The 27,024-nt window shown below is 36.0% G+C and overlaps 1 protein-coding gene across 1 annotated transcript in view; it reads left to right on the top strand.

Moving 5' to 3' along the window:
* The window catches only part of LOC127561014 (putative uncharacterized protein ZNRD1-AS1), a 48,944-nt gene that overhangs the window by 2,534 nt on the left and 19,386 nt on the right, over nucleotides 1-27,024 (top strand). The window lies entirely within an intron of this gene.

The following is a 27,024-nucleotide window of genomic DNA, read 5'->3' as shown; positions in this document are numbered from 1 at the left end:
GGTTTGCAAATTCTTTCACATAGGACCTGCACCTGGACCAGAAGGGATCTCTTCCCCCTCACCTCATCAAATCTATTTTTATTGTTATTTGAAAATTGTTCTAAAGTTATGATGAGGTCCTGAGGTATAATGCTGGAGAAATGGAGGCAAAATAGATTTGAGTTTTTTTAATATTTTATTCAGAGGGAGAGATTGTGGTGGGGCATGTTGCCCCCAGGGCTGATGTCTCAAAACATCTAGCAGTGAATGTAAGTTCTCAATGACATATATGGCTCTAAGCTTGGGTAGATAGACAAATGCAGGAGGGTTGGAGTACAAACTCTGGTGAGCAGGAATCTCCAGGCAGGGACCATCAATCTAGGTCTGACTGTTGGGGGTAGGACCATAAATTCTAACAAATTGGGAGAACTTAGGAGGTGTCCAACTAGAGCCAGGAAGTCTGAAACTTAGAGATTTAGACAATGCCAATTAGGTAGCTGAGACAGGACATTCTGGAGTCTTATCTTCTGGAATGTCAGATCTCCACAGCCCTAATTATTTCAGTTCTAATGAGCAGAGAAGTGAAGTTGCAACCAAGGGGATTGAGACAGAACAATTCAGGGAAACTGAGGCAGAACAATTCAGGGAAACTATAAAATTATTCCCTGAGGCAAGCATGGAAGAGCACTTGGATCAGTTTAATCTTATAGTTCTAACCTCTGTGGAAGTTGCTTGTGTCCACCTTGCTGTGTCCAGCCAGAAATCCCAGGTTATATCAAACCCTTGTTCTTAAATTTCTCCTATAAATCTGTCTAAAGCTTATGCTATCTTTGCTAAATCCCTTTTGAGTCAGTTTGACATGTATTTCTGCCTTGTGATGTCTTTCCTCTCTCCTCTCCCCACCAGTATCTCATGATGTCTTTCATCTCCTCACCATGCCTCATGGTATCTTTTTCCTTATAGCTAATAAACTCTTTTTGGGTCCTAAATAACTTTTAGGATTTAGCTTGTTAGCTAAGGACATTCCATCATTTGGAACTAGGAATTGTACCATATGTACAATATTTGGTGCCAAAAATTTTTTTCCTAAAACATGTTATTTACCAAACAAAGAGTCTTGTATGCTAAGGTTGCTATATTAAATAAAATAGTTTATATAGTGACTTCTTGGAAACTGACTAATCTGCTAATTTATTGTACCTTTACATAAATTATTAATATTTTTTATTTTCTTCTCCTTAGATTTCATTTTAAATTTTCCTTGTGTAACCCTTAAGAGCAGGGACTGTGTCTTATAAGCATTCCATTGTATCCACAGTGTTTGCATAGTGCCTGCACAGTGCTTGTGGGTACGTAATAAATGCTTATTGACTATGACTGGTAATTTTGCTGTTTTCTCTTAAAACAAATTAATTTAATAATAGTTTAGCCCTTTTAATGGTCATTTTAAAAAACTATGTTTATTTTTATTGCCTTATCTCCTTTGATTTTCATATGTTTTAATTTGATTATTTAGTTCATTTAGAATACCAATGAGGTGATTCAGGCCAATTCTAATAGACTTGTGATGGAGAGAGCCATCGGCATCCAGAAAGAGGACTGTGAGAATTGCCTGTGGATTTCAACATAATATTTGCACCTTCTTTTGTTGTTGTATGCTTGCTTTTATTTTTTTTTCTAATTTTTTCCTCCTTTTGATCTGATTTTTCTTATGCAGCATGATAAATGTGGAAATATGGATAGAAGAATTGCACATGTTTAACATATATTGGATTTCTTGCTGTATAGGGGAGGAGGGTGGATATGGAGGGAAAGGAGGTAGAAAAATTTGGAACACAAGATTTTGCAAGGGTGAATGTTAAAAATTATCTTTGCTATATTCTGAGTGATTCTTTTTTCTTCTTTCTGAGGCAATTGGGGTTAAGTGACTTGCCCAAGGTCACACAGCTAGGAAGTGTTAAGTGTCTGAGACCAAATTTGAACTCAGTTCCTCCTAACTTCAGGCTGGTCCTCTATCCACTGCATCACCTAGCTGCCCATTTTTGTATATATTTTGAAAATAAAAAGTTGTTATTTAAAAAAATGCCAGCTTAACCTATATATATCTTTTTTAATTTTTAAAAATTTTATTGTTAAATACAAAATAAGTAAAAAAACTGCAGAAAAATACAAAATAAAACAAAACAAACATTGTCATGTACCCAGCAGAACACCAGGGAGGATTCAAAATATATAACAATACATTTTCATTTCAAGAAAATATATATATTAATAGAAGAAATTATACTCATGAGTGTCCCATCTTTTCTTTGCTTCCTTGTAGATTGTGCTTTTGTTCCCTGCTGCATACTTTTTAAACTTTATTTTTTTCCACCCCTTTTATCCCCCCAACCTCATCCAAGCAGTTAAGCATAGATACATTTACACATATACATATACGTATACATATAAATATATCTATACACACATATATATATCTATACAAATACATATGTACACATGCATTTACCCATCTGTAAACATTTATCTGAAACAATATTAGTATCACTGATGTAATGTAGACTTCTCTCTTGACTGAATCTTTATGTTTGACTTTGTCTTAAGATCAATGATTTATTAGCCCTACCTTTTTTTTTTTTCAAATAGATTTTACTCCTGATCCTTGAAGTGTTTGTGTATATTGCTTTTTTCTTATCCTTGCTAACCCTTGCTGTTACTTAACCTCCTCCCACTCATAGACCTTCCCATCTTCTCCCACCTTTTGCTTTTCCTTCACCCCTTCCCTCTTTTTTTTTTATAAAGCTTTTTATTTTCAAAACATATGCATGGATAATTTTCAACATTCACCATTGCAAAACCTTGTGTTCCAATTTTCCCCCTTCCTTTCTCCCTACCCTCTTCCCTAGATGGCAAGTAATCCAATATATGTTAAACATGTGCAATTCTTCTATACACATTTCCAAAATTATGCTCCACAAGAAAAATCAGATCAAAAAGGAAAAAATGAGAAAGAAAACAAAAATCAAGCAAACAACAACAAAAAAAAAACAGTGTAAATACTATGGTGTGATCCACACTCACTCCCCACAGTCCTCTCTCTGAATGCAGATGGCTCTCTTCATCACAAGACCATTGGAACTGGCCTGAATCATTTCATTGTTGAATAGAACTACATTCATCAGAATTGATCATCATATAATCTTGCTGTTGCTGTGTATAATGATCTCCTGGTTCTACTCACTTCACTTAGCATCAGTTCATGTAAGTCTCTTTATGACTCTGAAATTATGCTGCCAAACGGTTATAATTGTCCCAAAACGGTTCAATCAGTTCACAACTTCACCAACAATGTATTAGTGTCCCAGTTTTCCAATATCCCCTCAGACAGTCATCATTATCTTTTCCTGTAATCTTAGCCAATCTGAGAGATGTGTAGTGATACCTCAGAGTTGTCTTAATTTGCAATTCTCAGGTCAATAGTGATTTTGAGCACCTTTTCATATGAGTAGAAATGGTTTTAATCTTTTCATCTGAAAATTATCTGTTCATATCCTTTCACCATTACCAATGGGAGAATGGCTTGGATTCTTATAAATTTGAGTCAATTGTATATTTTAGAAATGAACCCTTTATCAGAACCCTTGAATGTAAAATTTTCCCCAAGTTTTATTGCTTCCCTTTTAATCTTGTCTGCATTGGTTTTGTTGATACAAAAGCTTTTAAGCTTAATATAATCAAAATTATTTATTTTTGCATTCAGCAATATACTTCAGTTCTTCTTTGGCCACAAATTCCTTCCTTCTCCACAAATCTGAGATGGAGGACTATCTTTTGTTCTTCTAATTTGCTTATAATACTACTCTTTCATTTTGACGTTATCTTGGTATAAGGTGTTACTGATTTCCAATTTTCCCAGCAGTTTTTGTCAAATAGTGAGGCCTTATCCCAAAAGCTGGGATCTTTTGGCTTTGTCAAACTGTAGATTACTATGGTCATTGACTATATAGACTATGTAGACTTTATAGACATATATAGACATTGTGAACCTAACCTATTCTACTGATTGACAGTAGTCAATTTTTAGGTCTGGTACAGCTAGACCACCTTCATTTGGATTTTTTTTTCATTAATTTCCTTGAAATTCTTCACCACTTTGTTATTTTCTCTAGCTCTGTAAAATAATTTCTTGGGAATTTGATTGGCATGGCATAGAATAAGTAGATTACTTTAGATGGTGTTATCATTTTTATTATATTAGCTCAGCTTACCCATGAGCGCTTGATATTTTTCCAAAAGATTAAATATGACTTTATTTGTGTGGAAAGCTTTTGTAATTGTGGTCATATATAGTTCCTGACTTTGCCTTGACAGATTGATTCCCAAATATTTTATATTACCTACCGTTATCTTAAATGGAATTTCTCTTTGTATCTCTTGCTGTTGGACTTTGTTGATAATATATTAAAATGCTGATGATTTATGTGAATTTATTTTATATCCTGCAACTCTGCTAAAGTTGTGAATTGTTTTTAGTAGTTTTTCAATTGATTCTATAGGATTCTCTAAGTGTATACTTAGTAAGTGTATACCATCATATCATCTGCAAAGAGGGATAATTTGGTTTTCTCATTACCTATTCTAATTCCTTTAATCTCTTTTTCTTTTATTGTCAAAGCTAACATTTCTAATACAATATTGAATAGTAATGGTGATAGTGGGCAACCTTGTTTCACCTCTGATCTTACTGGGAATGTTCCCCATTACATATGATGTTTGCTGATGGTTTTAAATAGATGCTACTAATTATTTTAAGGAACACTCCTATTTATTCCTATACTCTAGTGTTTTTAATAGGAATGGTCCTTGGATTTTATCAAATGCTTTTTCTGCATTTATTGAGATAATCACATGATTTTTGTTAATTTGGTTATTAACATAGCCAATCATGACAATTATTTTCCTAATATTGAACCAACCCTGGTTTCTGGTATAAATTCTACTTGGTTACAGTGTATTATTCTGGGGATAACTTGCTGTAATCTCTTGCTAACATTTTATTTGATATTTTTGCATCAATATTCATTAGGAAATTTGGTGTATAATATTCTTTCTCCATTTTAACCCTATCTGGTTTAGGTATCAGCACCACATCTGTGTCATAAGAGGAGTTTGGAGTAGAACTCCTTTACCTATTTTTCCAAATAGTTTGCACAGTATTGGAATTAATTTTTCTTTAAATGTTTGGTAGAAGTCACATGTAAATTCATTTGGCCCCGGTGATTTTTCTTAGGGAGTTGATTAATAACTTGTTCAATTTCTTTTTCTGAAATGGGAGACTATTTAAATAATTTATTTCCTCTTCTCTAACTTGGACAATCTATATTTTTGTAAATATTTCTCCATTTCACTTAGATTATCTGATTTATTGACATATAGTTGGGCAAAATAACTCCTAATTATTGCTCTAATTTCCTTTTTCATTGATGGAAAATTCTCTCTTTTCATGTTTGATACTAACAATTTGATTTTCTTCTTTCCTTTTTCTAATCAAAGTTATCTGTTTTGTTGTTTTTTAAAAAATAAAACCAACTCTTAATTGTCTTTATTAATTCAATATTTTCTTACTTTCAATTTTATTATTCTCTTCTTTTATTTTCAGAATTTCAAATTTGGTATTTAACTGGGCATTTTAAATTTCTTTTTCTAGCTTTTTTAGTTGCATGCCCAATTCATTGATCTTCTCTTTCTCTATTTTATACAAGTAAGCATTTAGAGATATAAAATTTTACCTAAGAACTGCTTTGACTGAATGTTGTCTCATTATTGTCATTCTCTTGGATGAAATTATTTTTTGTGTCTATGCTTTGTTGTTTTACCCATTCTTGAGGATCAGATTATTTAGTTTCCAATTCATTTTTGGTTAATTTTCGCCTGGCCTTTTTTGCATGTAATTTTTATTACATCATGATCTGAAAAAATGCATTTATTTTTGCCTTTTTGCATTTGATTTTGAGATATTTATGACCTAATACATGTTCAATTTTTATATAAGTTCCATGTACTGCTGAGAAAAAAAGTATAATCCTTTTTGTCTCCATTCAGTTTTATCCAATGGTCTATCATATCTAACTTTTCTAGAATACTATTTACCTCCTTAAATTCTTTTTTATTTATTTTATGGTTGATTTATATAGTTCTGAGAGAGCAAGATTGAGATTCTCTAGTGTAGTTTTGCTGTCTCTTCTTGCACTTAAACTTCTTGAGGAATTTGAAACCACTTGATTTATGTTTAGTACTGATATTACTTCATTATCTATGATACCCTTTAGCAAGATGTAGTTTCCTCCTTATCCCTTTTAATTAGACCTAGTTTTGCTTTTGTTTAATCTGAGATCAGGATGGCTACCCCTGCTTTTTTTTTTTTTTTAAACTTCAGCTGAAGCATAATAGATTCTGCTTCAGCTTTTTATCTTTACTCTGAATGTATCACTCTGCTTTAAATGTGTTTCTTGTAAATAACATATTGTAGGATTCTGGCTTTTAATCCAGCCTACTATCTGCTTCCATTTTATGGGAAAGTTCATCCCATTCCCATTCCCAATTAAAATTACTAACTCTGTATTTTCTGCCTTCTTGTTTTCCCTAAGTTATACTTTTCTCTTTTCTTTCCCCCCTTCCTTCCTTCCCAGTATTTTGCTTCTGACCACTACCTCTCTCAAATAGTTCTCCCCCTTTTTTAGTCTTTCTCTCTTTTTTATACATTTTCTCTTCTATTTCTGATCTTCCTTCTATTAGTTTCCCCCTTTCTTTTCTCCTTCCCCCTCCTACTTCCCTATAGTATGAGACAAGTTTCTCTGTGAAGCTAAATATGTCTGAAATTCTCTCAACAAGACTATACTATGATCGGTTCTGATGGACATGGCTCTCTTCAACAATGAGATTGATTCAAACCAGTTCCACTTACTCAGTAAGAAAGAGAGAACCCTCTACACCCAGAGAAGAAGATAGTGGGAACTGAGTGTGGACCACAACATAGCACTCTCACTCTCTCTGTTGTTGTTTGCTTGCATTTTGTTTTCTATTGCAGTGTTTTCTTCCTTTTTGATCTGATTTTTCTTGTGCAGCAAGATAATTATATAAATATGTATACATATATTGGATTTAACATATATTTTAACATACTTAATGTATTGGACTACCTGTCATCTAAGGGAGAGGAAGTGGAGGGAAGGAGGGGAAAATTTGAGATAGAAGGTTTGGCAAGGGTTAATGTTGAAAAATTACCCATGCATATGTTTTGTAAATAAAACCCTTTAATTAAAAAAAAAAAGAATCCCCTTTCCTCCCCTAGTTTTTTTTTTTGGTTAACATCACAATAAAATCAAATTATACTGGCACCCTCAAAGAATACCTGTAACAGAGATACAGATCTCAAGAGTTAAGCATATCATCTTCCCATAGAGGGCTGTAAGCTTTTTAACTTTTAAAAGGAAGTTTTTTTTCCTTTTCCTTTTATCTTTTTATGCTTCTCAAGTTCTGTATTTGAAAATCAAATTTTCTATTTAGCTCTGGACTTTTCATCAGAAATAAATGAAATTCACCCATTTCATTTACTATCCATCCTTTCCCCTAATGATGCTTAATTTTGCTGAAGAGTTGATTCTTGGCTACAATCCAACTTCCTTTGCCTTTTTGGAATATCAGATTCCAAGCCCTTTGATCCTTTAAAGTGGAAGCTGCTAAGTCCTAGGTGATCTTGATTGTGACTCCTCAATATTTGAAATTTAGCTATGATGTTCCTTGGAGTTTTCCTTTCAGGGTCTCTTTCAGGGAGTTATCAGTGAATTCTTTCAATGACTATTTTACCCTCTGGTTTTAGGACATCAGGGCAGTTTTTCTTGATGATTTCCTGGAAAATGATGTCTAGGCTCTTTTTTTTTAATCATGGTTTCAAGTAGTCCAATAATTCTTAGATTGTCTCTCCTGGATCTATTTTCCAGGTCAGTTGTTTTTCCGATGAAATATTTTACATTTTCTTCAATTTTTTCTTTTCTTTTCTTTTCTTTTCTTTTTCTTTTCTTTTTTTTCTTTTCTTTTCTTTTCTTTTCTTTTTTTTTTTTTTTGGTTTTGTTTGATTGATTCTTGATGTCTCATTGAGTCATTCACTTCCATTTTTTCAATTCTAATTTTTAGTGAATTATTTTTTTTCTGTTAGTTTTTTAATTTCCTTTTGCATTTGGCCAATTGAACTTATAAATGAGGTGTTTTGTTCAATTGTATTTTTTTTTTTCCATTTCACAAATTCTGTTTTTCAATTAATTGATTTCTTTTTCAAATCTATTTTATAAAGACTATATGCTTTTTTCTCATTTCATCACCTCTATTTTGTAAGGAGTCATATGATTTTTCCATTTCACTAAGCCTATTTTTTAAAGGAGTTTTCTTCAGATAATTTCTGTGTTTCCTTTTCCAAACTCTTGCAAAGTTCTCATTTCCTTTCCCCATTTTTCTAATTTCTTCTGAGATCCTTTTTGAATTCTTTCAAGGGAGTATTGTGAGATGGGAACTAACTCATTATCACCCTTTGGGACTTCTTCTGGAGATGATTTGCCTTTAGGATTGTCAGGATTGTTCTCTTTTTTTCATAAAAGCTATCTATGGTCAGAGTTCTTTTTGCTTAAAAAAATTTTTTTTTAAAAGATTGAGATATCTTCTCTTAGGGCAAAGGTGGAGGAGGGGGGACTTTGTACCAAGCTATCTCTAGAGGTGACAGTGACTTTATGCTGCCTTGAGGTGGTGTTGCTAACTTCCTTCTGGTGCTAGGTTGGTGTGACCAAGTCCCACGTAATTCTGGAGTTCAGAGACTCACTTTTTGCCTTAGTATTTATGTGGGATATGTCTCACAGCTAATCTGCTGACGCACTGGCTTCCATCAAGACAGAGTAGCCAATGCTACTGTATTTTGGCTAAGAGCCTCCAGATAGATTCTCTTGGGTCCCTGTGCTGCACCTGCACCTGCACTTGGCTGCTTCCCCCTCTTCTCTCCCCCAAGAAGAGCTCAGATGAAAACCTGTCTACTCTCTGCCATCTTTACTCTGTCCCTCCCTTTTTTCTTTATAGATTTATAGATTTCTATATAGATTTTATATAGTATATAGGGTGTAATACTCTTCATGGTATGTATGAATATTGACAATTTGTCCCATTCTGATGTAATTTTTCGGAAATATGAACCCTCCTCTGTTAAAGACCAACTCTGAGGAATTCAGGCCAGACCAGGTTTTCCTGTAGCTTGTCTGGAATCCAAAGGCTGTGTTAACTCAGGATGTTGGTCTACTATTCCTCTGTTGTCTCTTGGGAAGTGAATTATCTTTTTGATAACAAGAAAGCTAGGAAACAGCCAGGGAAATGTTCTCATGAGAAAGTTTCTTGTTATGGCTATGTCTAAAGATATATAAACCCCTACCTTCAGATAGATTGGAGCTTATTCTTCACATCTCCCACCTGGTCCTTGTGATTCTTTCTCTCTTCACATTCAGTTGGCATTAAATCACTATAGCAAAAATTCCTGGTAAGCCACTTCCAGCACTCCTCTCCTTTCTAATGCCTTTGTGTCTATTCTTTCTCTTCACCTAATTTGTATAATATAATCACTAATTTTACCTTTTCCTTAGCCTGGTAGGCTAAATTCTGAAAGGAATTTAAATATATTCTAAAAAAGAAGTGGGGTTTGAGAGGAAAAAAATACCATGAGGCATAATGGGGTTAGGAGAGATGTGGCAGGGGGGAAGGGTAAGGGGAAAAACAACATGAAAACAGAGTGTATGGTGGACTGACAAAAAGGAAGTCAACAAACATGGTATGTGCCATAGATAGATTTATAGGCAAAATTTAGCTTTAGGGACTAGTCATAACTTGGATTTCTGATTAGAATACTTCCACAGAGGATGGGAGCATGGAACTAAACTGATCTCTATCAGAACCTTTTTCCTGCCTTTCCCTGAGAACAATTCTATCAGTACTTCAGGTTTCTCTCTGCCCACCACACCCACCATTCAGGATCTCATCATAATTACTCTTATATTTTTTCTTTTTGATCTGTTCTCCAGATCTGTCATTTTTCTTACAAGATGTTTCACATTATGTTCTATTTTTTCATTCTTTATTTCGTCCTCTTATTTGTTCATCTCTTGTTCATCTGGCTTTCCCTTGTGCAATTCTAATTTTCCAACAATTATTTTTTTCTTTGAAATCCTTACTTCCCTTTCTAGTTGGTTAACTTTTTTCATAATCTGTTTTTCTTTGCTATTTTATTTTTTTAAAAACAGTTTTTTCCCCTCATCTACTGGGAGGCTCTTAGCCAAAATATAGCAGCATTAGCTACATTGTCTTGGTTCAGAAGCCATTGGAACAGCAGACTGGCTGTGAGACCTACAAAGCTATTATAAATGGCAAATAGTGAGTCCTTGAACAGCAGGAGTCCTTGAACCCCAGCATAACAAGTAGGACTTAACCACATCCACTCAGGACAGGAAGAAAGTCGGCAGCACTGGCCCCAAGGCAGCATGAAACCACTGTTGCCTGAAGAGAAAGCTTGGGATAATCTCCCCTTTACCCTAAGAACAGACCTCAACCTTTAAAAATGAGCCAAAAAGCAAAAAGAACCCTGATCATGGGTAGCTTTTATAGAGACAGGGAAAAACAAACCTCAAACTCTGAGGATACTAATGGCAAAATCTTCCTAGATGAAGCCTCAAAGGCTGATGAGTTGCTCTCCATCTCAAAAGGCTCTCTTGGAAGAATTCAAAGAGTATCTTAAAAGAGAATTAGAAGAAAAGTGGGGAAAGAAAATGAGAGTTTTGGAAAAGGAAACAGAAACTGTCTGAAGAAAATCACTCCTTAAAAATTTGGCAAAATGGAAAAAAAAAATCACTCCTTAAAAATTTGGCAAAATGGAAAAAAAATCACTCCTTAAAAATAGATTTGGCAAAATAGAAAAAGAAAACAACTTGAAAGACAGAATTGGTGAAATGGAAATAGAACAACTGCCAAAAAAGTAGAATTGGTGAAATGGGGAAAAAAATCTAATGAACAAAACAATTCATTTAAAAGTTCAATTTGGCCAAATGCAAAAGGAGATTAAAAAACGTAACTGAAGAAAACGATTCACTAAAAATTAGAATTGAACAAATGGAAATGAAAGACTCAATGAGACATCAAGAATCAGTCAAACAAAACCAAAAGAAAAAACAATAATAAAGAAAAGAAAATAAAAAATAGAAGAAAATATAAAATACCTCATTGGAAAAACAACTGACCTGAAAAATATATCCAGGAGAAACAATCTAAGAATTGTTGGACTATCTGAAAATGATGAAAAAAAAGACAGTCACAGCATGACTGACTATTTGAAGAATGAAAGTCTCTTAATACTGTTTGCCTCAGTTCCTCATCTGTAAAATGAGCTGAAGAAGGTAATGGCAAACCACTCCAGTGTCTTTGCCAAGACCACACCAAATGGGATCATGGAGAGTCATACAACTCAACAGCAACAAATATGATTTAAGGAGGAGGCAATCGGAAGACTTCTCAGAATAGGTTGTGCCTGAGCTAATACTCAAAGAAAGGAATTCTATCAGAATGATTGGGGTTCTTTAAGCTAATCTCACCAAACCCCCTATTTTAATGATCAGGAAGTTACTTTCTTCCATTTATCTGTAATACTAGATGGAGTTGTCAAAGAAAGTCTGAAGTACTGATAAAATTACTTCCTGAGCAGCAAGCAGGGAAGGATAACAGATGGGGATCAGCTCAGCTTTAGAGTCCCATTTCCTATGGAGGGTTATAGGTATCCTCACTTTACTGTATCTAATCAGAAAGTCAAGTTATGTTGTTTTCCCTATAAATCTGTCTGTGGACCATACCATCTTTGCTGATTCTTTTTAGATCAGCCCACTATGGCATACTGCCCTTGGTGTCATTCTTCTCACCCTTCCCCCCTGCCTCAATGGTATCTTTCCTTTCATCCTTCACCATGCCTCATGGTCTGTTTTCTTTTTATAGCTAACATACTCTTTTAAGATGGTAAACTCCTTTGTGAATTTAGCCTGCCAATCCATGGCATATTCCTGTTTCATACAAAAGTATTTCCTTTAGCTTGGTTAATTGTGAGTTCCACTAGGGAATTTATTTTTTCTATTGTTAATTGTTATATGTCTCAAATCTATTTCAGGTTTACCTCTCCTGGTGCCTATTTTCTCTCTTTTTTTTCTTCATTTTGTCTATAACCTCTTCTAAATAAATGTCCTTTTTGGCAAAGAGCATGGCCATTGTGAATTCTTCACATGACCAAACTTCAGTGTTGGTGCCAAACCCCAACATTTGGTGCCAATTGCTCTCTTCAATCTCATCATTTGGTGTGCTGAACTTCCAACACATTACCTGGTTTTTTAGCATCTTCTGTTTACTTTCCCACTACCATCAATCATGGCCACAGTAGAGAAAAGAGGACTGAATTCTATTTTTTATTTTTCTTTGTTTTATGGTTTATTATAACAAAAACTTCTCAAATGACCAGCCTACTGTTGATGAACCTTTATTTTTGCTAACTTCTAGCTGGAATGTAGCAATCTTTTCAGTTATGAATGCATTCTGCAAAAGCTTCACCAGACCCACTAAAGCGGTGCATGCTACAAAGCAAGTTAAAAACCTCTGGTGTAAAGGGAAGCATCTACCATGTTTCCCCGATAATAAGACACTGTCTTATTATTTTTTTGGACAGAAAAACACCAGAAGGCTTATTTTCAGGGGAGGGCTTATTTTAATGAACATTGACAGCAATTTTAATAAACAGGTAAATGTGAACAAAAAAAAAGTACCCTTATTCAATAATGATCATGTCATCTTCTTCAACAACATCGTCATAAGCGTCCATACCCTGAATTCCGTCCTGGATGTCTTGCGCCTCTATTTCCTTCAGAAGAAGTGGACCCAATCTGTCATGTCCAGCAATATAGCTCTCTTTAAATGAACATGTCTTGTCCAGGTAACCTGCTCGTAGTGCCTTGGCGACACAGCTGTCAATAATTTTATCCCATGACTTCTTCACCCAAGTCACGACTTCTTGCAGACAGGGCTTCACAAAGTTTCCACGCTGATTTCTTTCCATTCTATTTTCAATGTAGTCATTGACTTCCATGTGCAAATGGCAAATGGTCCTTGAATGGCTTGTTTATTGCAATATCAAGGGTCTGGAGATAGGCAGTCATTCCTGCAGGAATCATTACTTGATCTATTCTTCTCTCTGCAAGGAAGTTCTTCATTTCTTTAGCGTGGTGAGTGCTGGCTGAGTTCTTCTTTTATCCTCCATCATGCCCCCTGAGTTCTTCTTTTATCCTCCATCGTGCCCCTTTTATCCTCTATCATGCCCCCTCACTCCTGCTTACATACCGGGTTTTTATGTTGTCCTGCCTCAGCTCTCCTCTGCGGCACTGCTCTCAATGGCGCCAGCAAGCAAATCACTGGGGAAGAACAGGATGACACGTTCACTGCTGCAGCTCTGATTGGATGCAGCTCGGAGCACGGCATGCGTTTCACCGGGGGGGGGGGGGAGACATTGCATACAGAGGGTACCATAATGTAGTGTGTACCGCAGGAGATCACCTTCACTACAGTAGCAATTTCAATAGGGCTTATTTTCAGGGGGGGAGGCTTATTTTAGAGGAATCTTACACAGTAAGGGGAGGGCTTATTTTCAGGATAGGTCTTATTATCGGGGAAACATGGTATTCAGGAGTGGGGTTGGAGGATAATTATTGGGAAGAGAGGGTGATGGTTAAAAAAAAAACAGTTATAAAGAAAGAATAAGAATAATACTTTAGGTGTCTTATTACTGTAGAGCTGAACCTAAAATTGTTAAAAGCAGATGAGTATCTCCTTCATACCCAAAGCAGATAATGATTCCATACATTTTAGTAGTCACCCAGTATAGAGCCTCATTAAGATTCAAAAGGAGACATCATCTTTGAAAGGTCACATCTTCTGGAACTACTTCACAGGCTGATAAGAGGTGTGGAGTTGGCCCTGCCTAGTGGGGTCCAGACTGAGGAGGGGAGGCATGTGACTTTAAGATGGCAGCAGCAGCAGCATCCCGGGGGGCTGAGTATTAGAATCAGTTAGCAGCATGTGATATTTAGTTTATCAAGTGGATGAAAGCTCATGACTTGGAGCAGGGGTCCTCAAACTTTTTAAATAGGGGGCGAGTTCACTGAACCTCAGACTGTTGGAGGGCCGGACTATAGTAAAACAAAAACTTTGTTTTGTGGGCCTTTAAATAAAGAAACTTCATAGCCCTGGGTGAGGGGGATAAATGTCCTCAGCTGCCGCATCTGGCCTGTGGGCTGTAGTTTGAGGACCCCTGGCTTGGAGTCTGGAAGAAACAACTCTTATAGGTAGATTAAAAATGCAGGAACCAAAACTAAGCAAAAAACCCCCCAAAAGTGGAGTTAGTATGGAGGTTACTAGAGACCCCATCCAGAAGGAAGACTTAAGTGCTCAGGTAGCCTAAGGTGCAAGCACCATAATGTTTAAAAGTGTTAAGCATTAGGTAGAGAGGTAAAGAGAAGTGAAGACTGGGCCAATGTTACTCTGTAAAGAGCTGGCTGGGAAGGCCAAAATGAAGCCTTTTTAGTCTCAAAAGGGAAGACTTAGTAAAGGTGTCAACAAAAACCAAAACTCTCTACAAGGGGGCATATATGTAAAATCTTATCTGCCAGTCCTCCTCTGGGAATATATCCCTACACTGGACAGGTTTCAGGAGAGAGGTTTAATAGTCCATTCAGGATTTTCCACAAAGAATTAGAGGGCCTTTCCTTCTTCCCTAAAGCTCTGATGAGGGCAATGAGTTTGGCCTTCTGAGTAGAGGTTCCAAGGGAGAGCAGTTTAGCCTCCAAGGTGCTATTGGGACTTACCACAGAATAACCTGCTATCCTTTTCCCGTTTTCAAGAAAATTGGACCCATTAATAAAGCATTCATTGTCTAGATTGTGAGAGGAATATCCCTCAAGTCAGGCCAACTGGGAGTAGAATCTAAAGCTTCCTCGAAATTGTGAATGATACCCAACTGAGAGCTGTCAGAGAGTAGGGTGGCAGGGCTGAGAGTGTGGCACACCCAGAGTGTCAAATTGGGAATGGCTACAGGAGAGTCTAATACCTTGCAAGCCTCCCACTATTACAAAATGCTCTGAACCTGGTGGGGAGTTGGAACCTCCAATGGATGGCCTAGGGTGAACTTGGAGGCTTTCTTATTTAGAAGGGCTGTGGTAGCCACTACTCTATGGGAGGAAGGTCACCTCAAACACACCAAGTTTCTATAAAATCTAGTCATGCCCAGGAAAGTACTAAGTTATTTCTTTGAAGCAGGTTCAGGGAGTGATAAGATTGTTTGCTTCTTCTCTGTGAGTGAAGGGGAATTGGAAATTAATTCATGGCCCAAACACTTAACAGACTGACAGGTAATGTGGGCCTTAGACAAAGAAACTTTATAGCCCCGGGCCAGTGGGGAATGGGGGGGCAGAAAGTTAAAGGGTTTTGCCAGAGAAGCCTCTCAGATTGGCTTGTAGATGAAGTTATCATCTACATATTTGTATTGTGCTTATGGCTTCTACTGACTGCTCTGATTATAGAAATTTGCTATAAGAAGAAAAAGCAGGAGTATGATTATAATAGCATCAAAAGAAGTCCTTCAGGCTTCAGCTTGAGAGCACTTACATGACAGGGGAAAGCGTCTTTAATTCTCTTTGTCAACCAAACATGAAGTAACAATTCCAACTCAGGAATAATCAGGTGGGAAACAAAGAAACAGAATTGGGAAACTCAGTCAGAAGGATCCCACCTTAACCAGAAGCTAAGAGTGTTCTTCTAACTCTTGCCCAGATAAAACAATTGCCTATGACAATTCAGGAAGGCATCCCTTTGAGTAACTTGTGGCATTTCTCTGGAATGGTGGGTTACTGACTTAATGGTCCATCAGGCAATCATATTCAAATTCAAAACTCAAAAAGAATGTATCAGTTATAGTCCCAAGAGATTTAACTCTAATAGAAAATTCTACATATCATAGCTTGGGGCTAGATAAAAGTTTACCAAGACTCACACACATGATATTTTTAACATGTTTTTTCTTCTTCTGAAGTTTAAACTCATCATGGTGCAAGGACCAATCATTAAACAAGTTTATTGATTTTTATTAAATACATGATTTATTTAGGAACTATACAATCTAAACAGGCTCATTTCTCAGGGCTGACAACCTTGTTTACCCTGATGTTTTCAAGAAAACTGGCAAGTTTATAAACTGAGGAAAATTGACAACTCCCAAGAGAAGGGGCGAGCTTTTTGTTGCCCACCCCAACTAATTTGGATTCCATGGATTATGCTGTTTGATACCTCTCCCCAACTCTATGAAGAGGGGAAAAGGCGCTACACACCCTCATACTTGAAGGTAAATTAATAAGGCTTTCATTTTATCCCTCTTTATTCCACACACAGTAATTACCAATTTTAGGTTTAACATGATGATAATAACTTCAAATAACTTAGCAACAATTTTAAAAGTTTCCTAATAGCCAAATAGTCTTAGCTGTAATTTTCTCTTATTTTCTAGCAAAGGTGGAAAAATACATATTTCCCTAAATTACATTTACAAAACAGGGTTAGCAAGGCTAAATAAACTTTCCATCTTTTTTTTAACTGTTTAGTTGATTCTGTCCCAAAGTTGTTGTATCTTTGGAAATTCTCAGGGAGGGTTTCTGTTTTCCTTTGAATAAGTTTCCTTTTTGTTTTAGGGAGAAAACAAGACAATTCATAAAATTCAGATAGAACAGAACCTACTGTAAAAATAAATAGTCTCATATCATTTACAGCAAAGTTTCCAATTTTAACATACAAAACACTTTAAAAGTTACTGACTTAACTTTAGTATATGAGATTCCCTAAATTTTAATGAAATGTTCCAAAGTCAGGAAAGGATTAAGGGCCAATTTTTATTAACAGGATCCTCAGAATTCTGACTCTCCATAACTCAAAAGCAGGCTGTTTGTTGGCAGAGTTTTAAAGTAATAACTGTGATCTGGGGACTTCTGGCCAAGATGGTGGAGAGGACACCCACATCTATTTAAGTACTGTCTTTTTTCTCAGAATAATTTATTTCATGACAGGCCTCAGAATTAGTGCTTGACTGAAAAAAAATCACAATTACCAAGAGAAGATATCCTCGCAATTCACCAGAAAAGGTTTGCATTTGCTCGTGAATGAGGATGATAGATCGAGCACAAACTGAAGGCAGGCAGTGGCAGCACAGCAGATAGAGTAAGTCAGGCAGTTCACAGCTGACCAGACCGGAGTGGGGTGGGGTGTGATTTTAGCCATCTCTTCGGGGAGATCTTTAACATAGTGCTGCCTACTTTGCCCTGGCAACAAGCCAGTAGACAAAAAGAGAAGCTAAAAACACAAGGGATAAAGACTATAACCATGAAAAGCTAGCGTCTTTCAGGACCTGGCCACACCCACCTGGAGTGTCTCAGCACGCTCTCAGAGTCTCAGAGTTTCAGAGTGCAGATGCAGTGCAGCCATTGCTGTCCTACTAGTGCCTCGCTGCTGCCTCCTGCAGTCTGTAGAAGAAGCTCGGTGATACCATCCAGCTCTCCTCCCCCCCAAAAAAGCAGACTGCATTTGCTTTTCTTGCTAGTTTTCTTTGATTCTTCTTTGACAAAATGAGCAAAAAATTAAAACGGACCCTAACCATTGGTAGCTTCTATATGGACAGAGAGCATTCTTTAAGCCCTGAGGAGACTAAAAACAGACTGTCTCCAGAGGAATTCCCAAAGGGGAATATGATTTGATCCTTAACACACAAGACTCTCATAGAAGAAATCAAAAAGGCTCTCACAAGAGAGCTAGAAGAAAAATGGGAAAAGAAAAGGGAAGCTTGGCAAGAAAGTTTGGATAAGCCATCCCTCTCATTTAAAGATAGCGTGGATAAAGAAATCAAATCTTTGAAAAACAGAATTAGTGAACTGGGAAAAGAAAATAGCTCTTTAAAAAATAAAATTGGCGAAATGGAAAAAAATTCCATAGAATACAACAACTCACTTAAAAACTCAATTGGACAATTAGAAAAAGATATAAAAAAAGTGAGTTTATATAACTCATTAAAAATGAGAATCGAACAAATGGAAATGAATGACTCAAGGAGACACACCAAAAATCAGTCAAACAACCCCCCCCCCCCAAAAAAAAAAAAAAAAAGAAACAATGAAAAAAATGTCAAATGCCTTCTTGGGAAAACAACAGACCTGGAAAATAGATCTAGGAGAGATAATCTGAGAATCATTAGACTTCCTGAAAAATATGATGAAAAAAAGAGCCTGGACATTATTTTCTAGGAAATTAACAAAAAGAACTGCCCAGATGTTATAGAAACAGAGGTAAAATAGACATTGAAAGAATTCATTGATCACCTACTGCAAGGGACCCTAAAATCAAAACTCCAAGAAATATAGTGGCCAAATTCCAGAACTAACAGATGAAGGAAAAAATACCGCAAGCTGCTAGAAAAAATCAGTTCAAATATAGAGGAGCCACAATAAGAATTACTCAGGACCTAGCAGCATCCACATTAAAGGATCGAAGGGGCTGGGATATGATATTCTGAAAGGCTAAGGAACTTGGTATGCAGCCAAAAATAACCCAGCCAAAATGAGCATCTTTTTCCAGGGAAGAAGATGGACATTCAAAAAAATAAGCAAATTTCACCTATTTTTGATGAAAAAACCAGAATTAAACAAAAAGTTTGATCTACAAATAATAGAACTCAAGAGAAACCTAAAAAGGTAAAAAGAAATCTTGGGAACTATATTTCTGTTATAAAGATATATCAAGAACACATGTATGCTTTGTTCTAAAAACAAAGAGGTGGAAAAGGAAATTGTACCTGGAGAAGGGTAAGGTGGGGGTATTACATCTCACAAAGAGACAAAGGAAACCTATTATATCTGAGAGAAAAAATGGAGGGGGATGAATAGTGTGTGTATCTTACTGCCACCAGAATTGGCTTAAAGAGAAAAATATTAGACATATTTGATTTATGATGAAACTTCTCCCACCTCATTGAAAAGTGGGAGGGCAAAAGTGAAAAGGGAAGGAGTAAGCTAAGTGGAAGGGACTACAGAAATTGTGAGGAAAAAGGGGTAAGATGGGGGAGGAACTCTAAGGTGGAGGGAGGGATAGTAAAAAGGGAGGGCTGTGAGAAGCAAGTGGTGCTCACAAGTTTAATGCTGGGGAGAGAAGGGTAAGAGGGAAGAAAAGGAGAAAAGCATAAGCAGGGGTTAACAAGATGGCCAGTAATACAGAATTGGTAATTTTAACCATAAATGTGAATGGAGTAAACTCTCCCATAAAGAGGAAGCAGTTAGCAGACTGGATTAAAAGCCAGAATCCTACAATATGTTGTTTACAGAAAACACACTTGAAGCAGAGTGATACATACAGAGTAAAAGTAAAAGATTGGAGCAGAACCTACTATGCTGCAGGTGAAGTAAAAAAAGCAAGTGTAGCCATCCTGATCTCAGATCAAGCAAAAGCAAAAATTGATCTAATTAAAAGAGATAAGGAAGGGCACTATATCTTGCTAAAGGGTAGCATAGATAATAAAGCAATATCAATATTAAACATATATGCACCAAATGGAATAGTATCTAAATTCTTAAAAGAGAAATTAAGAGAGCTGCAAGAAGAAATAGACAACAAAACTATAATAGTGGGAGATCTCAACCTTGCACTCTCAGAATTAGATAAATCAAACCACAAAATAAATAAGAAGTCAAAGAGATAAATAGAATACTAGAAAAATTAGATATGATAGATCTTTGGAGAAAACTAAATGGAGACAGAAAGGAGTACACTTCTCAGCAGTTCATGGAACCTATACAAAAATTGACCATATATTGGACATAAAAACCTCAATTGCAGTAAAGCAGAAATAGTAAATGCATCCTTTTCAGACTATGATGCAATGAAAATTACATTTAATAAAAAGCCAAATAAAAAATAATTGGAAACTAAATAATCTCATCCTAAAGAATGATTGGGTGAAACAGCAAATCATAGACATAATAACTTCACCCAAGAAAATGACAATAATGAGACGTCATACCAAAATGTGTGGGATACAGCCAAAGGGGTAATAAGGGGAAATTTTATATCTCTACGGGCCTACTTGCATAAAATAGAAAAGAGAAGGTCCATGAATTGGACTTGCAACTAAAAATGCTAGAAAAGGAACAAATTAAAACCCCCCAATCAAACACTAAACTTGAAATTCTAAAAATAAAAGGAGAGATTAATAAAATTGAAAGTAAAAAAAAAACTATTAAATTAATTAATAAAACTAAGAGTTGGTTCTATGAAAAAACCAACCAAATAGATAAAACCTTAGTAAATCTGATTAAAAAAAGGAAAGAGGAAAATCAAATTGTTAGTCTTAAAAATGAAAAGGGAGAATTCGCCTTTGAAGGGGAATTTATGAATGAATGAAGAGGAAATTAGAGCAATAATTAGGAATTACTTTGCCCAGCTTTATGCCAAAATTTGATAATTTAAATGAAATGGAAAAATACCTTCAAAAATATAGTTTGCTCAGATTAACAGAGAAGTAAATTGGTTAAACAGTCCCATCTTAAAAAAGAAACAGAACAAGCTATTAATCAACTCCCTATGAAAAAATCCCCAGGACCAAATGGATTTACATGTGAATTCTACCAAACATTTAAAGAACAATTAACTCCAACACTATATAAACTATTTGAAAAAACAGAGATTTAAGGAGTCCTACCAAATTCCTTTTATGACACAGACATGGTACTGATACCTAAACCAGGTAGTTGAAAACAGAGAAAGAAAATTATAGACCAATCTCCCTAATGAATATTGATGCTCTAAAATCTTAAGTAAAATATTAGTAAAAAAATAACAGAAAATCACCCCCAGGATAATACACTATGAAGGATTTATACTAGGAATGAATTTATACTAGGAATTGTTGAAGGTTCAACAATTAGGAAAACTATTAGCATAATTGACTATATCAGTAACCAAATTAGCAAAAACCATATGATCATCTCAATAGATGCAAAAAAAGCATTTGATAAAATCCAACATCCATTCCTAATAAAAACACTTGAGAGTATAGGAATAAATGGACTTTTCCTTAAAATAGTCAGGTGCATCTATTAAAAACTGTCAGTAAGCATCATATGTAATGAAGATAAACTGGAACCAATCCCAGTAAGATCAGGAGTGAAACAAGGTTGCCCACTATCATCATTACTATTCAAGATTGTACTAAAAATACTAGCTTTGGCAGTAAGAGTTAAGAAAGAGATTAAAGGAATTAGAGTAGGTAATGAGGAAACCAAATTATCACTCTTTGCAGATAATATGATGGTATACTTAGAGAACCCCAGAGATTCTACTAACAAGCTATTAGAAATAATAAACAACTTTAGCAAAGTTGCAGAATACAAAATAAATCCACATAAATACTCAGCATTTTTATACATCTCTAAAAAAATCCAACAGCAAGAGATACAAAGAGAAATTCCATTCAAAATAATTGTCGATAGCATTTGGGAATAGATTTGGGAGTCTATCTACCAAAAGAAAGTCAGGAATTATATGAGCAAAATTACAAAACACTTTCCACACAAATAAAATCAGATTTAAATAATTGGAAAAATATTGAATGCTCTTGGATAGGCCGAGTGAATATAATAAAGATGACAACACTCCCTAAATTAATCTATTTAGTGCTATACCAATCAGACTCCCAAGAAACTATTTTAATGACCTAGAAAAAAATAACAACATTCATATGGAAGAACAAAAGGTCAAGAATTTCCAGGGAATTAATGAAAAAAATAAAATGAAATTGGCCTAGCTGTACCAGATCTAAAACTATATTATAAAGCAGTAGTCACCAAAACCATTTGGCTAAGAAATAGATTAGTTGATCAGTGGAATAAATTAGGTTCACAGGACAAAATAATCAATAACTATAGCAATCTAGTGTTTGACAAACCTGAAGATCCTAACTTTTGGGATAAGAATTCATTATTTGACAAAAACTGCTGGGAAAACTGGAAATTACTATGGCAGAAACTAGGCATTGACTCACACTTAACACCGTACACCAAGATAAGGACAAAATGGATTCATGACTTAGGCATAAAGAATGAGGTTATAAATAAATTGGAAGAGCATAGAATAGTTTAACTCTCAGTCCTGTGGAAGAGGAAGTAATTTATGACCAAAGAAGAACTAGAGATCATTATTGATTACAAAATAGAAATTTTTGATTATATCAAATTGAAAAGTTTTTGTACAAACAAAACTAATGCAGACAAGATTAGAAGGGAAGCAATAAACTGGGAAAACATTTTTACATTTAAGGGGTCTGATAAAGGCCTCATTTCCAAAATATATAGAGAATTAACTCTAATTTATAATACTTCAAACCATTCTCCAATTGATAAATGGTCAAAGGATATGAACAGACAATTTTCAGATGATGAAATTGAAACTATTTCTACTCATATGAAAGAGTGTTCCAAATCACTATTGATCAGAGAAATGCAAATTAAGACAACTCTGAGATACTACTACACACCTGTCAGATTGGCTAGAATAATAGGAAAAGATAATGCTAAATGCTGGAGGTGATGTGGGAAAACTGGGACACTGATATATTGTTGGTGGAGTTGTGAACGAATCCAATCATTCTGGAGAGCAATCTGGAATTATGCCCCAAACCTATCAAACTGTGCATACCCTTTGATCCAGCAGTTTTATTACTGGGCTTATATTATCCCAAAGAGATACTAAAGAAGGGAAAGGGAGTGCCAAAATGTTTGTGGCAGCCCTTTTTGTGTTGGCTAGAAATTGGAAAATGAATGGCTGCCCATCAATTGGAGAATATTTGGGTAAATTGTGGTATATGAATGTTATGGAATATTATTGTTCTGTAAGAAATGACCAGCAGGATGAATACAGAGAGACTGGGAAAGATTTACATGAACTGATGCTGAGTGAAATGAGCAGAACCAGGAGATCATTAATACACTTCAACAATACTGTATAAGGATGTATTCTGATGGAAAAGGATATCTTCAACAAAGAGAAGATCTAATTCAGTTTCAATTGATCAATGATGGACAGAGTAAGATACACCCAGAGAAGGAACACTGGGAAATGAGTGTGAATTGTTTGCATTTTTGTTTTTCTTCTCAGGTTATTTTTACCTTCTTAATCCAATTCTTCCTATGCAACAAGAGAACTGTTAGGTTCTGCACGCAAATATTGTATCTAGGATATATTATAACATATTTAACACGTATAAGACTGCTTGCCATCTTGGGGCGGGGTGGAGGGAGGGAAGGGAAAAGTTGGAACAGAATTGAGTGCAAGGAATAATGTAAAAAATTACCCAGGCATATGTACTGTCAATAAAAAGTTACTTTAAAAAATTAAAGTAACAGCTGAATGTCCGGACTAGCTTTCTGGAGGATCTCTAGACAAGCCTTGGCCTTTGTTCTTAGTGGAAGAGTGAAGGAGGCAGGAGACTCACCACAAAGATGGTCAAAGATGGAGTCTGGAGTCTTCTTTGTGTCTGTGGCTGAGACTCTCAGCTCCCAGTCCTCTTGGCCCTTAAATACCTCAGTACGATTACATCACTATAGTAACTGAGTATGTGCCAACTACAGTAATTACATCACCATATCACACTAAGTATATGCCAACTAGAGTGATTAACTAGAGAGAAACATTATTCCATCAATCACACTAAATAAGTGCTTAACTATAAGCACCCTGCTGTCCTTGATTCAAGTATACCTTTTCAGAGTTCTGGCCTTCTACAAACAGTGAACTGCCTTTGTTTTCCTAAAGTTCCCAGACCCTTAAATCTTCTGTTAAGGTAGAAGGCCAGTGGGTTCATGCCCATACTGCCTCACCATCCCTAACAGATGTAGTGAGCCAGTAAATCCATGCCCATGTTGGCTTACCATCTCCCTAATAATTATAAAGACATATTGGGTAAAAATCTAGAGTCTTGATTGAGAATGCATGCAGTAAGAACAAGGCATTTAAAGTATACTAATTGCCCCTTAAAATGGAATTAAGGACATACTTGAGGTAAATACATTAGCAGACAATTTCTTCTATTTACTGCTCTGTTTCAACAAGTACCTTAGTATTGATAAAAGTTTGCAACTATTCATAATTCTGTTGATGTTCATGGGCTATTTACAGTTTTTTGTTGATAAGTAATTGGTATTGATGGTTGGAGTGGGTACTGAAATATCAAAGTACAGAATGTACATTAACCCTGGAGGGATAATGATGTCAACTGAAGTTAGTTAGTAACATTGTTACACTAGCCTAAAAGATATATTAAGCGGGCATTCAGATTAACAAAATGAAGACTGCAAAGCAGACTTTTCGTCTGGCCTCAGGTATCCACACTCTTGGTTTTCACTGGAGCTGGACTCCAACATGTTAACATTGTGTGCAAATAAATTACAATTTACAAATTCTTTTAGTGGGTTTTAATTAGAGCTCCTTTAAAACTGCTTTTACTATCATATTTCAAGTAACAAATTTCACTGAGCTGAGTATATTTTCTTTCTCTGCATTTCACCTCTTCGTCCCTGTATCCTTGCTGCAATCAGGGAAGGAGAGAAGGGGGATGGGGAAGAGAGACTCTTTCTTCTATGCACTATCCTCCTAATCCTAGGGAGGCTGACTTAATTTAGTTGAATTTGCTCCCAAACTACTTTACACACACACACACACACACACACACACACACACACACACACACACAAATTATTTATCTGAAACCCCATGTAACATTGTCAAATATGAAGCAACTATATCCAGTAAAGCAGTTAACATTCATATAGCATATTTTATGCTAAGCATTTTTGCAATAACGTGATATTCACAACAATCATTAATTTTCTTTATAAATCAGAAAACTGGGAAGAGATAAAATAATTTGCCAGATATCACACAGCTAAAACATATCTGCACCTTAAGCAGAGAATGGTGAGGTACCAAATGCAGAGGCTGACTGTCTTTCTCACCTCACACTGCTGTGCTTGGCATTGCTAGGGGCACCCAGATTCTTCCCAGGCAGTTGCTGGACAGCATCTGCTGAAAGATAGGCTGGGGTGATTAGTACCAGGATCTTCCTTTGATGATAGTTTTCAGAGACCAGGGCTCAGGGGAGCTGACCATAGAGCCTGACCCACACTCCATCCCCACTCCTTGAAGCTGGGTTGGGGAGGTATTTGGGCAAGGTTTTGTGAGATTCCCATGGCTGCTGCTGCTTTCAGCATTTCTACAGGTGAGGCCGAATTTGAGTTTCCCTACAGTTCTTCAGTATTCTCTTTTCTTAATCTGCTCTGAGATGAGTGCAGCTAAGAGAGGTACATGGGCTATATCAATATTGTTATTAATCCTCACCATTAAAATACATTCAGGATTCCAGGGAGTGAAGCATGCTAAGTGATTAGGGTTGTGGATAGGGTCCCTTAATACCTTCTGGAGTACTTTCCCAATGGAGTAGAAGGGGACTCTGTACAAGATAGGAGTCAAGGAAGGATTAGCAAAAAGTTGCTCTTTGCCCCATTTATTTTTTCTCCTTCCCCTACTTCTTCCAGCATGGGGTAAACTCCTGGAATTATCCCCAATGTATCAGGAATTTTTTCTTGCCAATGTCAAAGTGATGAATTGCCAAATTCCTTAATCATCATTATCAAAATCCTGAGAATCTGCTAAATTTTAGCAGATTTATAATTTTAATTAGCTAACTTTATTTTGAAGCCCCCAGCTTGGCCAGAACTGGGGTCCAATAAGAAAGGTCAAGGCTTTCCCTTTTTTTTAGGTGGGAGTCAAGGATATTAAGAAATCTTTCCCATCTAACTACAGTATAGAAGTTTTTTTCCCTTACTGGATGCATTTTAAATCTTTCCAGATAACAAAATGTAGCTTACAGAATAATCATGACAGACATTCTGCATACAGACTTAGAAAAAAAAATGATATGCAAGAGAACTGTCCTGTCTTTACCAAAAGGCATAAAATTTCTCTTCTGATGTGAAAAAGGTGACAAGGTTAGTTCTTTGCCAAAAGCCACCCTATAGCATACTGCCTCCTCCTCCAGAGTCCCAGAGAGGGTGAAAAGGTGGCAAAAGTTCCCTAGGAACTTTGCCAAAACTTGCAAGAATTTCCAATTCTGGGTGTCTCCAGTTAAGAAAAATTTGCTGAGCAGGGAGCTGAAGATAACATAGGTAAGTCTTCACCAGACTCTCCCTGTAAGGGCCACCAAATTTTGAGGTTCAAAATGAGATCCCAGAAGATTGAAGTTGCAGATTAATGTTGTAAATTATCTCAAAAGAATTTGCAGGCCCCTTCCAAGTGAAGGGGCAAAGTTTATTATAATTGTAATACCAATTGATGTGGGCTACATTCCAAAAGGATTTAGCAAAGAACCAGGAGCAAGAAGATAAATTTATGGGAAAAGACAAAAAGATCCAATTTTTCATGTTACTGATATGCTAATTTTATGACTTAGAAGTAGAACTGAGGAATGGTTTGGTATGAACCTTAATATTAAATTTTATGGTTTAGAGGTGGGGTTGAAATAGTAGTCTGGTAGACATCTCACCATTTATCTCAGAAACCATGTTATCTGGCAGTCAGCAACATTTGTAGGACTATACTATAATATTCCTAAGATCAGGAGACTTTAGGATCATTGACAAACAGATTGTTAGAACAATAGCACTTCTAAGGATTACTGCTATAGTCCTCCTAGAAGCTGCACCTCATCATCATGACAGGTAGTGTCCAAACAAATAGAAACATGAGACAGTCCCTGCCCTCAAAGAACTTTGAAGTATACTAGTGACTACATCACACTGAAGG

Source organism: Antechinus flavipes, chromosome 4, assembly GCF_016432865.1.
Source record: "Antechinus flavipes isolate AdamAnt ecotype Samford, QLD, Australia chromosome 4, AdamAnt_v2, whole genome shotgun sequence".
Classification (NCBI taxonomy): Eukaryota; Metazoa; Chordata; class Mammalia; order Dasyuromorphia; family Dasyuridae; genus Antechinus; species Antechinus flavipes.
The sequence above is the reverse complement of the archived record's forward strand: the minus strand, read 5'-3'. Positions and strand labels throughout refer to the sequence as shown.